The sequence below is a fragment of the Protopterus annectens genome, chromosome 6.part0 (genome assembly GCF_019279795.1).
Source record: "Protopterus annectens isolate FY-2018-M chromosome 6.part0, PAN1.0, whole genome shotgun sequence".
Classification (NCBI taxonomy): Eukaryota; Metazoa; Chordata; order Ceratodontiformes; family Protopteridae; genus Protopterus; species Protopterus annectens.
The window spans coordinates 1,033,563,754-1,033,581,707 of record NC_056737.1 but is presented as its reverse complement, the minus strand read 5'-3'; the positions used below and the strand labels follow the sequence as shown (position 1 = coordinate 1,033,581,707).

At 46.9% G+C, this 17,954-nt stretch overlaps 1 protein-coding gene across 1 annotated transcript in view; it reads left to right on the top strand.

Annotated features, from left to right (window-relative positions):
• The window catches only part of PAPOLA (poly(A) polymerase alpha), a 1,404,594-nt gene that overhangs the window by 1,247,155 nt on the left and 139,485 nt on the right, over positions 1-17,954 (top strand). The window lies entirely within an intron of this gene.

Genomic DNA, 17,954 nt, shown 5'->3' with positions numbered 1-17,954 from the left:
AAGAGATTACAGAAAGGCATCTATCTATGAGGGGATGATGACCTGGTATAAATGTGCTACTTTTTTTTTTTTTTTTAAGTGCTTTACAAAGTGTATAATACAGAACATTCCAATGTGACAGTCCTTGCAAACAGTCTCAGGTCACTAATAACATCAGTTATATTACTGCCTGTTGAAAGAATGAGACAGTCCCTTGTTTAATGCAACAGTCTGTATATTTGTTAAAACAGTAGGTGAAGGATGTAAAAGATTAATGTTGGTGTGCCAGGTGTTTGATACCTGTTTTCTGTCTGTGATTGTAAATGTACTCTTTGTTCTGCTACAGTTGCACTAAAATACTTTTTCTTTCAGTTGTCTGGGATACACTTGGGTATGTTGAGAATGTTCTTTGCCACTGCAGTTGTCTCTGTCTTCATTGGCTTGTTTCCCTGGCATAGTTTGGCGTATGCAGTAAAAGTTATTTTATAGATTGTTCATGTTTTTGTTATAGTTAGGAGTAGGCCAGGTCCTCAGTTACAAAGCCATTTTTTTGCCAACATAGCCTGTTTGACCTGATCACCTAGGGGCAGTTTAACACCACCAAGTGGCTAGCTGTTGTGCAGCGCCCAGCCTGCACTCCATTTAACTGTGTACTTATTGATGCCTAATGGAGTTGGTACCACATGACTTTTCCTTGTAGATGCTAGCTATAGTGTGTGCTACAACCCGTGATGCCATTCATTTCTTTGTGCCTTCTTTTGCCAGACTTCTCAAGTTCACCTGAGTAGGCTTGATTAAAACATGGCACCTTAATACATTTTTACCCACTTATCCACCACAGCAAATACCCATTAATTTTTGGGAGGAGAGCATACAAACTCCACATAGGCAGTGAACAGAAGTCAAGATAGAACCCTGGACTTGTGTATCTGTGAGAGAGCGTTTCAGTAAAGCAATATGAACAATTAAACAGGTTACACCCTGAGCAACATGAACAATAAGTAGTGATGAGAAGTGTTAAGGCTCAAACTTTGTATTCTTACTGCTTGCTTACAGTTAAGAATTAGTGAATCTTCATGTGAGTTCTGTAGAAAAGATGCCTTGGGTTTTAGGGGTCTTACTTAAATGACCATAACTGCGTGAAGACTAGCACACACTGGTGAGGGCTATGATCTCCAAAACAAAAAGAAAGGTCGTCCCTTCATCTAGGAGAGTAGTGTAGTCTTCTCCCTCACCTAGAATTGTTTGAGGGCTGCTTCAAGCCTGAGGGCCACAAGTTTGAGATCCCTGGTTTAACTGCATTGTCTGACAAGTACTTAAGGTATATATTTCTAAATATAAAGATGTCAGAAATGTCCTAAAAGAAGGCCTCATAGTCACTGAGTTGGGTCTAGGAATGGAGTTTTTACTGAGTTAAATGGTAAGTAAATGAAATAAAACCCTACTTTGAGATGGTTGTGCTGTGAAAGCTGTCAGTAACCCATCTTTAAAATAAGGTAGCTGATGATTTGGGAACATGTGGCATTAGTTCTTCCTCATAAGACTTTAGCCAGAAGTTTGGTAATGAAAACGTGATAATGTGCTGAATGGATGTTTCTGTAGAGAGAAATGCGCAGTCATATATTAAGGGAAATACGCACGGCACAGGATTTAACCATTATACCATTATGTACGACATTGGTTCGCCTTTTACTAGAATGTGCAACCATTATGTGGCACAAAGAAAAAAAGATTTTCCACACTTTGGAGAGTCCAGGAAGATTTGTTGCTCATAGTACATTTGCAGATGGAAAAAATTAGCAGTGCTTGAAAAACAAGATGTTGATATAAATTATAGATTTTTACTCTTGAGACAAGCATAGGTGCTAGGGAAAAGGCGCGTTGGGTTATTAAGCAAGCTTAATGCAATCCAGAGGTAAAGTTAATGATGTTAAGTTGTCAATCTCGCCTTCATTCTTTCTGGATGGGTTCGGAGCCGATCCTCTGCTCCGACTCTGCTTATGCCAAAGCTCGAGAGCTATTTTTACCAGCTCGAGGTAACCCTGTATCCCACAATGCTAGGCGCTAACTACCCAGATCTCGTTTGCCGCTTAGCTGCGAGGTTGCGTTTTTGCCGTCTCTGGTAAATTTTCAAAAAGAACAGCTTTTTGGGTAAGATTTTTTTCTCTTGTTTTTTCAGTTTAGTGTTCTTTATACCCTTGTCCCTTTCTTAGACTAACCGACTGGTATAGTTTTCTTTCTGGGTGTCTCTTTTTTCTACCCCACGGCCCTTCCCTTATACATCTAGGCCTTGGGGCCAAGTTAGTTTGTTTTTTGGGTAAATTACTTTAGTTTTCAGTCTTTGGTGTGGCTTTGTGACTGAACTAGGTTTCCCTTTTTGTTACTGTAGTGTGTGTGTCTGGTGTTTGGGTGTGCTCAACTATGTCCAAAGAATCTAAGGTCTCAGGCTTCAAGAAGTGTGACTCATGCTGTCAGAAAATGTCTGACAGACTGTCATACTTCTTGTGTGTATTGCCTAGGCCCTCTGCACCTGCAGGACTCTTGTTCCGTCTGCCATGCATTCAGTCCAAGAGTCCTGCAGGAACGCAGGAACAAATTGATTTTGAGAGGCTTATTAAAGCCGAAGGCTCCCCGGCCAAGTCTTCGTTTGGCAAGCCTTCTAAGCCCACTAAATAGTCTGCTCCGAGTTTAGAGCTTCCGACCAGTGGTGCTACTTCTGTTTTGGCATCGGCTCCTGCTGGAGCCGATGCTTCAAAATCTCAGTTGGCTCCGATAGTTTTGTCGAAGCTGACTTTGACCCGTAAGCGCTCCAGGTCCCCCTCTTTGGAGTCTGTCCACTCGGCTCCGAGATCTCCTTTGCTCTCGGAGCGGAGTCACCGGTCCCCATTCCTCTCGGTCTTCCAGGCTTTCGGACCATGACCGCGAGAGGGTGGTTAGTAGACTCCTTAAGTCGCAGGCACTGGCCCAGATGCTTCATAGCCCCTCTCAGCAGACAGTGGCTATTCCCATTCCATCATCAATTCCTCCTTCGACTCTTCCCTTGAGTTCGGAGCCGGAGTTTGTAGGAGCCGGGACCGTCGACACGTCGGAGCCGATACCACCCATTTCGGCTCCATTGTCTGCTCCAATTTCTTCTATGGTGCCATCCTTAGAGGGATCCGGACGCCGTGACTCCCTCGTCTGCTCTGAGGGGGCGAGTGGCATCGAACCATTGTCCTACCCTGTTCTCCCTCTTGGAGCCTCGGCACAGGTGAGTTTGGCTCCGACATCGGCCTCGGAGCCATCCCTCTCGGTGCCGGGAGGGATCCTTATCTCTTCGGAGTGGGGGCCTTCTCTGCCTGATAGGGTTGCTTTTGAGGTCATGAGGAGTGTGCTGGCCCCTGTGCCTGTTCCTCGGTCGGCTCCTTCAGCTCCTCCCACTGTAGTGCCTGCTATGATCTCTACTCATCCTCTCGACCCCGACCGCAGAGATCCTACACCTCAGGGGCCCCCATTGGGAGCATCCTCCTCTTCTGAGGCCTCCCCTGATCCGTCAGGAGAGCCCCCTCTAAGAGGAAATGTAAGAGGAAACATCTGGACTCGCCTGAGTCAGTCACATTTGATACCAACTTGGATGAGTTGGAGGGGTCCCCAAGATCCCCCTCTGAGGATGTCTCCTTCTCTGACATCCTTAAGCAGAGGGGGAACTGGTCTACCCTCAACCCTTCCGAGGACGTGTTGGTCTACCTAGAGGCGTTTGGTTCTCGCCTTCCACCTCCTGGGTGTCTCCTCCTTTTGACCCCCTTATGGAAGTGGTGGCCAGGAAGGCTTGGACAGCCCCTGACTCGATGGAACCAATCCTGCGGAGGCCTTCAAAATTTATCACAGCCCCTGCTAATAAACAGTTTTTGACCAAGGGTGTCCCTGTTGATGCCATGGTGGTGGCGGCAGCCACTAAGAAGGAACTGGATGATCTTTCGGTACCTATCCATCCTCCTAATAAGGAATCTAGGACCATGGATAGGTACGGCAAGCGGATGTTTTCTTCAGCGACCTTTACCATGCGGTCGCTGAATTGCTTGTGTCATTTCACCCGTCTTCAGCGAGACTTGCTCAAAGAAATGGGTGACACTACAGGATCCAACAGCTGCGGGGTCTCAGGATAAAATCAACTCCCAGCTGGCAACCATAAACTCGATTGTTAACTCCTCCATGCGGCTTATTTCATATGCGGCCGATGGGGCGAGTTGGGCTGCAGGCACAGGTGTGGCCTTAAGACGGCATGCCTGGATGCAGCTTTGTAATTTCGCTGACCCCTTCAAGGCGTCCTTCACCAACTCTCCCTTTGATGGTTTGGCGTTGTTCGGACCTCAGGTGAAGGATACTTTGACCAGATGCGAACAAGACTGCAAGACTCTCTCTGCCATAGGAGTCCGTTTTTCCACCCTGTCCAGACCATACCCCAAAGGTCAAAAGGGTGGAAAAATGTGGTTCCACAAACCACAGGGAGTCGCGCCGGACGCACGAAGTGAGTTCCCCCCTAGGGGCGGGGGGGGGGGACAACAATAGATGCCGCCCCAGGGACAGAGGGGGTCTGCAGGATCAGGGTAGCAGAGAAGCGGTCTCTGGTCAACCCTTCCAGCATCCCTGAGAAGCTGCCCGACTGTCCACCTTAGGAGGTAGTCGGGGGAAGATTATCACTGTACCCAAAAGCCTGGCTTTCCCTCACCGAAGACACATGGGTACGGTCGATCATATCCGAGGGTTACAAAATTCCTTTTGTCCACACCCCAAAACAGCCAAACAGGCCCCTTCCAGAAGTTCCACCCGGTCTAAGGGAACAAGCAGTATTAGAAATCTCAAAACTGCTAAGAAAAAGGGACATCCAGCCAGTCCCAGCAGACCAGCAAGGATCCGGAATATACTCCAAGTTCTTTTAGTACCAAAAAAGACAGAGGACTGGAGACCAATTTTGGATCTCAGCAGGCTGAACAAGTCTGTTCAAAGAATGAAGTTCCGGATGGTCACGCTACAGTCCATTCTACCCTTTTTGGGTTAGGACCTTTGGATGTGCTCTATAGACTTTCAGGATGCGTACTACCACATCAAAATGCACAGACGCTCCAGAAGGTTTCTCCGCTTCTGGCTGGGAGCCAGTCACTACCAGTTCAGGGCCCTGCCCTTTGGTCTCACTACAGCCCCTCCGAGTGTTCAAATGTATGGCAGTGGTTACGGCTCATCTGAGGCATCAAGGATTCCAGGTGTTTCCATATCTAGACGACCGGCTCTTTACCACCGCCAGGCGTCAACTTATTCAATCCAGAGATTACACCATCCAGATTTGTGAAGAGCTTGGGTATCTCCATAAACTTCGAAAAGTCTGCCTTGTCAATCTATTACCTTCATAGGCACCATATTAGACACAGTCGAACTCACTGCAAGACTGACGGCTCAAAGAATCGCAGATATTCGCGAACATGTTCATATTCTGCTTCAGAACAACAAAATTCAGGCCAAGTTTGTACTGAAGACTCTAGGTCTCATGGCGGCTGCCATTACGTTACTTCCCTTAGCACGATTCCACATGTGACTCCTGCAATGGATGCTCTTCTCTCAGTGGTCCTTCCAGCAGCTCCCGGTATCACACTACATTCTGATAACTCAATCATGCAAGAAACCCCTGTCTTGGTGGATGGGCTCCATTCAGGTATCTCAGGGCAGGCCCTTCGCCCCCCCACCCCGGTTGCTTCAGTGACAACGGATGCCTCCCTGATCGGGGGGGGGGGGCATTTTCAGGGCAGGATGGTCCAGGGCACTTGGCAACCTTTCGAGTGCCATCTGCACATCAGTGTCCTAGAGATGAGAGCAGTTCTTTTAGCGTTGCAAGCCCTTCAGGACTCTCTTCCCATCGGGACGATTGCAGTTCAGACGGACAATATGTCCGTAGTGTGGTACATGAACAAGCAGGGCGGAACCAAGTCCTATCCCTTGTGTCGAGAAGCACTCAGACTTTGGCAGTGGGCGATCTCCTCTCAACGGTTTCTGATAGCAACGCATATCCCCGGGAGGTCTAACGTCATAGCGGACAGGCTCAACAGAGCCATTCTCATGCCGCACTAGTGGTCTCTCAAGCAGTCAATAGTGGAAGAAATTTTCAAAAATTGGGGTCAGCCTTGCTGCGATCTTTTCGCTACACCCCAGAACACCAAATGACACAAATTTTTCACACTCTTCCGTCTTCCCAACCATCCTCCCAGAGGCGCTCTATTCCACGATTGGCCCCGGGGTCTCCTGTACGCTTTTCCCCCCTTCCTATTAATCACTCAGTTGATTCAGAAAGCTACCGCCATGAGATCGACGATGATCCTCATTGCTCCGTACTGGCCTCGACAAATATGGTTTCCGTTCCTGCACCATTACCTCTTGGGGCAGCCCTGGCATCTGGACCCAGTTCCAGATCTTTTGACCCATCAGTCGGGCAAGCTGCACCAATCTCTCCCCTCTCTCAACCTCACACCTTGGTTGCTCCACTTCCAACCTTAGCCAGGCTTCCCTTTATCTCCCATTCGGTATATGACATAATTTTAGCTTCTCACAAATCTTCTACCAGGAGGATTTATGCCAGCAAATGAAAATGTTTTTCCTTCTGGGCAAAGTCTAGGAACATAGACCCACTTGTGGCTCCTATCCAATCGGTCTTAGATTTTTTTGGCCGAACTCTTTCATTCGGGTTCTTCTTCCTCCACTATCAGAGTCCAGTTAGCGGCCATTTCAAATTTTCATGTTGGCTTGGCAGACTCCTTCATTATGTCTCATAAACTTTGTAAAGCATTCCTCAAAGGTATCTTTTTACTCAAGCCCCCCCGGTTAGACATCCCCCACCGCAGTGGGATTTGAATCTAGTTTTAACTTCCTTGATTCTCCCTCCCTTTGAACCTGCGGCTTCCTGTTCCTTGAAGTTACTTTCATGGAAGACTTTATTTCTAGTGGCCATAACCTCTGCGAGGAGAGTCTCAGAACTTCATGCCCTTTGCGTTCGTCCTCCTTATCTTGTTTTCCATAAAGATGGTGTCCCTCAGAACAAACCCCTCCTTTTTACCCGAGATATCTTCTGAGGCAAATCTTAACCAGACTATCAATCTCCCTGTTTTCTTCCCTAATTACTCTGACAGAGCGGAACAAAAGTTGCATTTCTTGGATGTTCATCGCCAACTCCGTTACTACTTGGATAGAACCAAGAAAATTAGGAAATCTTACCAGCTCTTCCTATCTTATGCTGAAGGGAAGAAAGGCCTTCCAGTTTCCAAAGTAACCCTTTCTAGATGGTTGACCTCTGTCATCACTTTCATCTATGAGCTGAGGCGTCAAAAGCTTCCTTCAAGACCTAGAGCCGATTCAACTAGAGCCTTAGCTACGTCTATAGCCTTTCAGGACAGGTTGCCCTTAGATTCAATTTGTGCAGCAGCCACATGGGCCTCTCCCCATACCTTTATTTCTCATTACAAATTGGACATGGCCTCCAGAAGTAGAGCTAACTTTGGTTCCACAATCTGTTCCAACAGGCCACCCAGGATTAAGGTGCTAGGGACGCGGTCCCATCCAGCAAGAATGAAGGCGAGATTGACAACTTAACATTGAGAAGTTATGTACCTACCATAACGTTCCATGTTAGTTGTCTTCTTCTCGCCTTCTTTCTTGCGTCCCACCCTCCAACCCCCTAGCCTGGACAGACCATTAGGATCCTAGGAGCCTTGCTTTTCTCCCACTATGGTCTCCAGTGGATACCCTTTTCTTGGGATAACTATCTGCATGAGTATGCCATTCTCTCCTTTGTTCTGGGGGCAAAACTGCTATAGTGTTAGCTATCAAACGAGATCTGGGTAGTTAGCGCCTAGCATTGTGGGATACAGGGTTACCTCGAGCCAGTAAAAATAGCTCTCGAGCTTTGGCATAAGCCGAGTCAGAGCCGAGGATCGGCTCCGAACCCATCCAGCAAGAAAGAAGGCGGGGTAAGGCAGTTCACACAGCCTACCTTGACCTAGAAAAAGCGTTCGACACAATACCCCACTCGGGCATCATAGAAAAGCTCACCAGCTTAGATGTAAACCCATATGTCACAAGATGGGTTGCAAACTGGCTCAAGGACAGAACACACAGGGTTAGAGTTGCTGGTGCCATGTCAGACTCTAAGCCGGTCACGAGCGGTGTCCCACAGGGCTCAGTCCTGGGCCCCCTCTTGTTCGGCATTTATTTTTCTGAAGTGCAGGCAAACATAGGGGGATTGTGGCTGACAAAATTTGCAGATGACTGCAAACTGGGCACCATAATTGACACTCCATCAGACACAGACATCCTCCAGAAAGGTCTCATAGAAATGGATAACTGGTGCCAGAGCCATGGCCTTAAGCTAAATGCCAAAAAATGTATAGTCATACCCTTTGGGAAAAACAAGGTAACCCCTAATTACCACATAGGTGGTAATCCATTAAACACGGAAGAAGTTATCAGGGACCTGGGGACCCAAGCTGACAGTAACCTCTCTTTGACACTCACATTGCCAAAGTGGTTAGGAAGACCTTCTACATTGCCCACCTGATCATGAAGGGATTCACATCCAGATCAGGAGAGGTCATTGTACCACTGTACTCTTCACTTATCAGACCAATGATTGAGTACAACGCCCCATTCGGAATGTACCTTACCCGACACCTGCAGCAGTTGGAAAGACCCCAAAAGTTCCTCACCAAAAGGATAAAGGGGCTTAAACATATGTCATACGATGCCCGACTGAAGAAACTCCAGCTCTATTCAGTCGCATACCGTCTGCTCAGAGGTGATCTGTGCCTGACATACAAGGCCATGTCCAACCCGGAATTAATGGACATGCTCCATCTCAAAAAAATCCAAATCCACCAGAGCCACGAGAGCAAGAGACTTAAACCTCAACACGGATATAAATAGGACGTGCTGGAGGGACAGATTCATCACCCAGAGACTCCCTACACTATGGAACAGAATCCCAGTCCATGTGAGGCAGAGCCCCTCACTGACTCTGTTCAAGAGAAATCTTGACGAGTGGATGGGAGATCGTAGGTTTACCCCAGGAATCATCTCTGTATCACTGCTGGACAGAGGCACAGCAAACTAATGGGTATAGTATTCTCATCCTAAGGGGTGGTGAAAGCCACACACACTCTGGCTAGGCTTATAAATGCCCTAGGGCAGATAGCCTAGTATGAACCTATGAACCTATAAGAAGACAACTAACATGGAACGTTATGGTAGGTACATAACTTGTCATTTTCAGTTATGTTAATAAGGAAAAGGTACAAATTCAAAGTATCCTAGTTAATTTTGATTTGGGTAATGCGTAATTCATGCTGTAATGTGTTTGAGTTACAACTTGGGTAATACATTTTTAATACAGTTTGAGCTACTTGCAATGGCTGTACGGTGTTTATAGGAGAAAGAGAAGGGAGAGTATGTATAGATGGAAACTTTTAGAGAGAGGTTATGAAGGGTTTGTTAAATTTAAGAATGAAAAAGGCCACTAGCCTAAATTGTATCCCAGTAGTACTATAGAAACAACTGACTGACACTTTTCATGAGTTCATTCAGTATACCCTTTGGAGAGAAATTGTGCTAAGTAACCAGAAGAAAGCCACCATGGTATTTGTGTTCTTAAGCAGATCATAGAGTAGTGGGGCAGTTAGCATGCCATAGGTGGAGGAGAAGGTAATAGATAAACCAAGTAAAGGTTGCTGAGCTTTCTTATGATACATGGTCCTTGCAGACCAGTTGGCATAATGGTTAAGGTTCTCGCCTCCCATGCACAAGCTACAAGGCTTATCTTGACCTTTGGACAATGCCTGAATGGAGTTTGCAGGCTATGACTGCATCTCTGTGGGATTCCTCCCACCATCTTAAAACATACTGATCGTTTCCACCTAAGACTTACCAAAGAAGAGAGTTTTCGGCAGCAGCACAGACTCGAGTGTGTCCTATTGGTGGAAGAGTTGTATAGACCAACAACTTTAAGCATTAACTGAGATGCGCAGTATCCTCTAGGTAGAACATGGATCACCGACTACACACCTTCTCAAGGTTAGCAATTTGGACTGACAGTTGTCCCTAGGTGATTCAGTCATGTTGACTGTCACCAGATATGGGCAAAGGTATTTGCCAGAGATAAGTCTGAGGATACAACCTACTGACCTACGTTGGAGACCCATGCTAACGGGGCGGTGTGTGCCTGCCGTAAAGCCCAGCAGCCCAGGGTCAGTCAACTGCTGGCAGGCCAGTGTCCAGTAGCCCATCTTGGGTTGGTTACCTGGGATAGCTCTGCTGAGTGAAAGTTGGATGTAAAATCAGTCAACCTGTCAGACATGAACTACGGATCGCTAAAATTAGTTTACTAACAGGAAGTGGATGGCATGATAGTTAGGAGAAGGCTAGATATTTTTTTGAATCCAGGATCCAAGATTGGGAGGTCAGTGCCTCAGAACTACTTGGCATCTATAGTTTACTACTCAGGAGGGGGACAGACTAGAAATGATGTAGGAATTGTGGTGAGGGAGAGGTTTCGGAAGATGTTGAGTGGTATTACCAGTATTGGCTAGACTCATGGCAATCGGACTCCACTGTAAGGAAAGGGCACTAATACTCACAGCAGGATTATGATTGAGGAAGAGTGTATTCAAACAGCAGCTGCAGGACCTACTAGGTAAAGCAGAACAACCTGAATTGGTGCTGATAATGTGTGATGAATGAACATATTAGGTAGACAGAACTGGGTTTGTGGACTTGGGTGGGGCAACAGGAATAAAGAAGAAGCCATTCTAAACTTCGGTTTGTCAAATGGCTTGAATGGTGGCCAACATATGGTTCAAGAGAGGTATTCACAAAATCACATACAAGAGTGGCCAGCATGCAACTCTTGTAGTCTTCCTGCTAGTAAAGAAAGGGTACTGGGGTAGAATCACTGATTGCAAAATCTTCCCAAGTGAAACAGTTGGCCCACAATATAAACCACTGGTTGCCACAGTCATCTGCAAGCAGTGGTCAGAGAAGGCTCTAATGTCAACAGAGACTAGGCCGAAGACCTGGAAGCTTACCGGAGAGAAAGCATAAGTATTCAAGGAATTACTTAGGGCTATGACACCTTAGAAAGAAGTGCATATAGGAGTTGTATGGCAGCTCCTCAAAACAGTATACGCAAGGACAATAGAACAGGTATGTGGCCATGCCAGGTACGGAAGCAAGGTGCTTAAGGAAAGCTGGTGGTGGAATGCAGAAGTCTAGGAAGTCATTAAAAAGAAAGGAGTGTAGGAAAAAGTGGGAGGTATAAAAGACTGATCAAGCAAAGAAGGAATACTGGTTGGTTAACAGACAGTAGCAAAGAACCAAGACATCAAGATTCTACCAGCTTCTGCGAAGTAGTACAGGAGATGGCACAAGGAAACTATTGGGTTTCAAGGCAGAGGGATATAGATAATAGTCAGGCACCCTTCATAAGGGATACCCGCAACAACCTGCTCACCAAACCACAAGACATCAAAGGCAGATGGAAGGATTACTTTCAGCAGCTTCTTAATGAAAAACACCTCACAGAAGCTGTACTGGCCCGAATGCATCCTATGATGAAAGATAAAGAGGTGCCCACCCTAGAAGTTGTAAGAATAAGGAAAATAAAGTCAGGGAAAGCTGCAGACTGACAAGGTCACTGCAGATGTGATCAAGATGTTTGGTGTTATGAAGTGGAATGACTCCTGAGGTTACTCTTGGCAATATGGAGAAAGTTATATAAAGGTATATCTCTGATGACTGGAGAATAAGCTTACTAGTGCCAGTGTGTACAAAAGCAACTGTCTGCTGCACAGATGTATCAAACTCTTATCACACTGCACAAAAGTTCTAGAGAAGGGTGATTGATAAATTAATGTGCAGTGAAGTAGAAACTAAGATGGGAGATGAGCAGTTTGGATTCAGATCAGGATGCAGCACAACTCACCCAATGTTTGCAGTGAGACAGAGGTGATCAGAGTCCACCTGGGCATTTCTAGACTTGGAGAAGCCATATGAAGAGGTTAGAAGAAGGCTGAGTTGGTTACTTCTGTGGTGGTTTGAAATCCTGGAAACATTGATAGAATTAGTGCAGGCTATGTACAAGGAACCAGTGACTTGAGTACAAACAGTATTCAGACTCTGAGGGGCTCCCCATGGGAGTGGGTGTGCATCGGGGCTCATCTCAGAGTCTGTTGATCTCCATACTGGTGATGAACTGCATCAACAACAGGTCAGATGGGACAGATCAACAGATTTGCTGTATGCAGATGATGTGGCATTACAGGCATCCTGTGAACAAAAACTTTAGGAAAGGATTGGGGAATAGAATGCAAAACCGAAGGCACACAGGATGGAAACTGACTACTACAGGTAAGACTGTTGTAATGGCAGCAAATGGAGGAAATCAGAAGAAGCTGAGAATTGAGATAGAAGGGAAAATAGTGGAACAAGTAAACAGATTCAAGTATCTGGAGGAGGAGTGGTTGAGGAGAAGTCTGAATGAGGAGGTCAAAGCTAGAATCAGAGGGGTTGCAGCCAACTGGCACATAGTGACAGAAGAATGCCAAAGATGCTGAATAGCAAAGTGTACAAAACACCAGTGTGACCAGTACTTTTGTGTATAGTACAGAAACCTGGGCAGTAAAGGCAGAGCAGTTGAAGTTAGAGATAATGGCGATGAAGAGCCCGAGATGAGTAATAGGATGCACACTATGAACATAAGAGCAGAAGCCAAAGTAGCTCCATTTGCAGATTCAAGAACAGATGATGGTGGTTTGGGCACATGTGCAGAAAAGATTACGGTCTGGCAAAGATATGGGACAAGCCAGAAGGCGGCAAGAGAAAAAGGTGTGTCCAGCAGAGAAGAATGGATTGTGTGGGAGAAGACTTGTGACATTAGGGCATGATTGTCGAAGGTAGGAGTGGCATTGAACCAAAAGAGATGGCGACAGTTGACAAGACACTCATAATTGTAGGAAATGGAGAAAGGAGGGATCTGATGTTGTTAATGTTAGTTTATTTCTTATTCTTGGGATTCGTTTCCGACTTCGAAACAGAGCCGGCCTTTTTTTCAAGCTCGTGTCCGCCACAAACCTCTCTAGCTAAGATTTTACCCATCATGCCCTTCTCCCTGTTACCTCAGATCTAGTTTGCCACGCTGCTGTTCAGCTGTGTTGAGCTGTTCCTCTCCAGCTAAGTGTATATTTTGATAATTTTTTTGATTTTTTTTTCTCACAGAATTCTTAGTTTTTCGACTGTCGTATCTTCCTTTTCTTTATTACCTGTACCTTTTTGGTATCTTCTACTACCTTTGTTGGTAGTCTTTCCTCGTCCTCACGTGGGTCTTGCTGCAGTGTGTGTGCGCCTAGTTTTTGAATATTTTGTGGATATAATGTCTGAGAAGAAAGGGAGTCCAGGCTTTGAGGTGTTTGGAGTGCTGACACAAACTGCTTCACTCTGACACGCTTGACTTATGTGTATAGTGTTTGGGCGTGCCTCATCTCACAGTGAAATCGCCCTGTCAGATTTGTAAAGGTTTTTCTGCCAGGACTTTGAACAAACGTAAAAATAAACTAGTACTAAAGGGTCTCCTTAAGACCTCTTTCTGCGAGGCTATTTCTGGGTTGCAGGAATCTTCTCCTCCTTTCAAACAACATAAAAGGTCCAAGTCTCTTCCATCGTCTCCCTCTGGATACCCTAAGGAATTGAAACATAAAAAGGCTAAATTGTCAGAGTTGTCTGTGCCAGCGGCTGCTTCGGCATCAACTCACTTGACTCTGTCTCCGATTATGTCTGCTGGTCCCTCTACACCGTTGCTTTCGACACAGACTTTAGCCTTCATGGTGCAGACTACTACTGCACCGACTAGTTCAGTGCAGACGGTCTCAGTACCGAATGGCATATCGGCACAGTCATCTTTGGCACTGACTGAAGTCTTTGTGCAGACTCCTTCGGCACTGTCCAGTTTCTCGGTGCAGACATCTGCGCCAACGGTTTTCTCTGTGCACACATCTGCGCCAACGGTTTTCTCGGTGCAGGCTTTTTTGGCACCGATGGTTTCGGTGCAGACAACTCCAATTTTGGCATCACCGTTCTCGGTGCAAGAATCTTCCTGACCATTTATTTCGGTGCATACCGTTTCTGCGCCGGCTTTAGTGGCGTAGACTATACAATTACCGCCAGTTTCAGTGCAGACGTTACCTATTCAGACACCTTCTTTCAGTGGTCGTGCTAGCCCTTCAGGGCTTTCAATGAGGTCTACCAGAAGCCTTTCTGAACATGATGTGGTGCGCCTTATAGACCAGCTGCTTTTGGCCAGAGGAATTCTTGCACCTTTAAAGGTCTCTCTCCTTTCTGGAGTTGATCACCCTTTTCCACAGACTCTAGCCTATACACCTTTGACCTCTGTGGAGGTTTCGAGGCATCCCTCCTCAGGCGGGCTGACCTTCCCTGGCTTGGGGAGGACACTGGCTGCTGCTTCTCGGCCACCTCTGTCAGAGACTACTACTTCCTCTGAACCTCAGCTGTCTCAAGTCGCAACCCCTGGACTCTGGGCGCAAGAGTCTCTGGCCATTCTCCCCCTAGAGACCCTGTCCTTGCAGCTTTCCCCGGAGTCTCCTACTGAGAAAGTCCACCGCAAGACTACGTGTAAGAGGAAGCACATGGACTCCACGGAAGAGTCAGTGACCGAAGAGACAGATTACGATGACAGGGAGGAGTCCCCACGTTCACCTTCTGATGAGGTTTCCTTTGGTGACATCCTCGAAATTTTAAAGCAGAGAGGTGAATGGAAGTCCTCTAACCCTTCCTCAGAGGAGTCTGTGTTCCTGCAGGCTTTACTTGCCCGGCCCCCTACCTCCTAGATTACCCCACCTGCCGATGAGCTTGTCAAGCTCACCGTGCAGTGAGCATGGAAGGCACTGGACTCTGTGGAAGGCCATACCTCGTAGGCCAGACAAAATCCTTTCTCCCCCCAGAAGAGTGCCCCCCCATTGGTCGAAAGGTCTCCTAGCAGACGTCATGGTGATGGCTGCCAGTACATAGAAGGAAGTGGCAGAGGAGTGCCAAGCTGTTCACCCGCCCAATAAGGATTCCCGGGCGGTGGACAGATTAGGGAAGCGAGTTTTAGCATAATCGACCTTTGCTGTTAGGTTCTTGAACTACCTGGCACAGTTCACAAGGCTACAGAGAGACCTGGTGTCTGAACTCTGAGACCGTGGCAGGAGCAGTTTCTGATGAGGTCCGAGACAAGATGGGCTCTCAGTGACCCTAGAATCGGTTTCCAATTCCTCAGTGTGTTTGATATCACACACTACTGAGGGAGCGGTGAGAGCCGCAGGGTGCAGGCATAGTCATGAGACACCATGGCTGGATGCACCTTTGTGACTTTGCATATCCCTTCAAGGCTTCCTTCCTTAATGCCCCTATTGAGACAACTACTTTGTGTGACTCCAAGGTAAAAGATACATTGTACAGATGTGAACAGGACGATAAGACCCTATCTGCCGTGGGTGTCAGTTGATCTTCTCCTCAGCAGTTCTATTCTAGGAATCAGAAGAGTGGGAAAATGTGGCACAAAAAGTCTCGGGGGGGGGTCTTTTCCGTGACTCTCAGGATGAGTTTTCCCTTAGAAGCAGGGGGGGGGGGTTCTAATGGAGGTCCGCGAAATCGGGGTTCCAGGGAATCTTTCTCTGGGCAGCCCTATCAGTGCTTTTGCGGAGCAGCCCAATTGCTTTCCCCTGGAAGTAGTCGAGGGTCGTTTTTCCTTGTACCCTTCTGCCTGGCAAACCATAACCACAGATGCTTGGATACCATATTCCTTTCTTATTTACTCCCCCCTTACCCAGAAGCTTACCCGACGTACCACCCAATGAAAGGAAAGCCGCAGCTATAGAGATATCAGAGCTGCTTTGAAAAAGTCATTCAAACAGTCCCCCCCCCCCCCCCCCCCGACCAGACAGGATCCGGCTTCTATTCAAGATTCTTTTTGGTGCCAAAATAGACTGGACTGGAGACCAATTCTGGATCTTGGCGCCCTAAACAAATTTTTAAAGACAGAAAAATTCTGGATGGTCACTGTTCAGTCTTTACTTATACATTTGGAAAGACGATTGGATGTGCTCCATAAATCTTCAAGACGTGTACTACCACATATAAGGTGGAAAAGTACTCAAGAAGATATCTTCACTTCTGGGCGGGAGCCAGTCATTACCAGTTTTGCGTACTGCCCTTCGGACTCTCTACAGCCCCCAATGTGTTCACAAAGTGCATGGCAATAGTCACAGCTCACCTGCGGCTTCAAGGATTCTAGGCGTTTCCCTACCTAGACGACTGGCTCATTACTGCCCCAACAAGATGTCTACTGGATCAGGCCTTGACTTGCACCCTAAACACTGCACAGCAGCTCTGAATATCGATAAACTGGAAGAAGTCAAACCTTATTCCGAGTCGCTCAGAGTACATTGAAGTGATTCTGGACATAATGACTTGTACAGCCTCTCTACCAGATCACAGAATTCAGAGGATCAAAGAACAGGTTCAGGCAATACTTTCACAAAATCTAGCCTCAGCTCGATCCATTCTTCAACTGCTGGATCGATGGCAGCCTCCATCACTGTAGTCCCTCTAGCAAGGCTACACATGAGGCTTCTCCAGTGGCTGCGTCTTACTCCGTGGTAGCTATCCCAGCACCCCTTTTCTTTTTCGATTCGAATAACCAAGATTTGCAGACAGGACTTGCTGTGTTGGATGTCAAACAACCCTCACCAGTTCCCTTCACCCCTCATCAGCCCAACGCCCCAGTGACCATGAACGCCTCCCTGATGGAGTGGGGGGGGGGTCTCTTTCAGGGAAAGACAGTCCAAGGCACTTGGTCACAGACGGAGGCCCATCTGCATATCAATGTCCTAGAACTGAGGGCGGTGCTACTAGCGTTGCAAGCATTCCAATCGATCCATCAGGGACTATTGCATTTCAGTCAAGACAACATGGCAGTAGTCTGATACATCAGCAAACGAGGGGAAACCAGATCATACCCACTCTGTCAAGAGCCATGAGAATATGGCAATGGGTGATAACCTCCAACCGTTTTCTGATAGCAACGCATATTCCTGGGAGCGCCAACATGATAGCAGACAAGTTGAGCAGATGCATTCTACAACCTCATGAGTGGTCTCTGACCGCTGGGACCAACCTTGTTGCGACCTATTTGCATACCCGTCCAATCACAAGTGCAGCAACTACTTTGCCCTGATCCCCCCTTGGGGGCAGTCACCGAGAGATGCTTTAGTCCACGATTGGCCCTCATGTCTGCAATACCCCTTCGTTCCCCCTGTTCCTCAAGAAAGAGCAAAGTGACCCTCATTGCTCCATATTGGCATCGACAAGTTTGGTTTCCCTTCTTGTGGCCTCGACCATGGATTCTCAGTCCAACTCCAGAGGTGAACTCTCACCTGCAGAATCTGGTTCATCTAAACCTGTCCAGCCTGAAACTGACAGCTTGGCTCATCCACTTCCAATGATTGCCAGGCAGCATGATCTATCTTCCCCTGTGCGTGTCATCCTGATTGCTTCTCCTAGATCATCCACCAGACTACTCTACCGCAGCAAATGGAAGAGGTTTTCTCTCTGGCTACAAGATAAACAAATGGACCCTTTTACAGACCCGGTTTCTATTGTGCTAGAATATCTTTCAGACCTTTTTAAATCGGGGGTAGCAGCCTCCACAGTTGTGTTCATTTGGCTGTGATTTCTAATTTTCATAATGGCTTCCAGGGCTCTTCCATAATGTCATACAGACTTTGTAAGACCTTTCTGATGGGCGTAATCCAACTAAAACCTCCATTCAGAGAACCTGTTCAACCTTGGGACCTGGCCTTAGTCCTTCAAGGGTTGACAACTTTTCCCTTTGAGCCTGCATTTACCTGTAATCT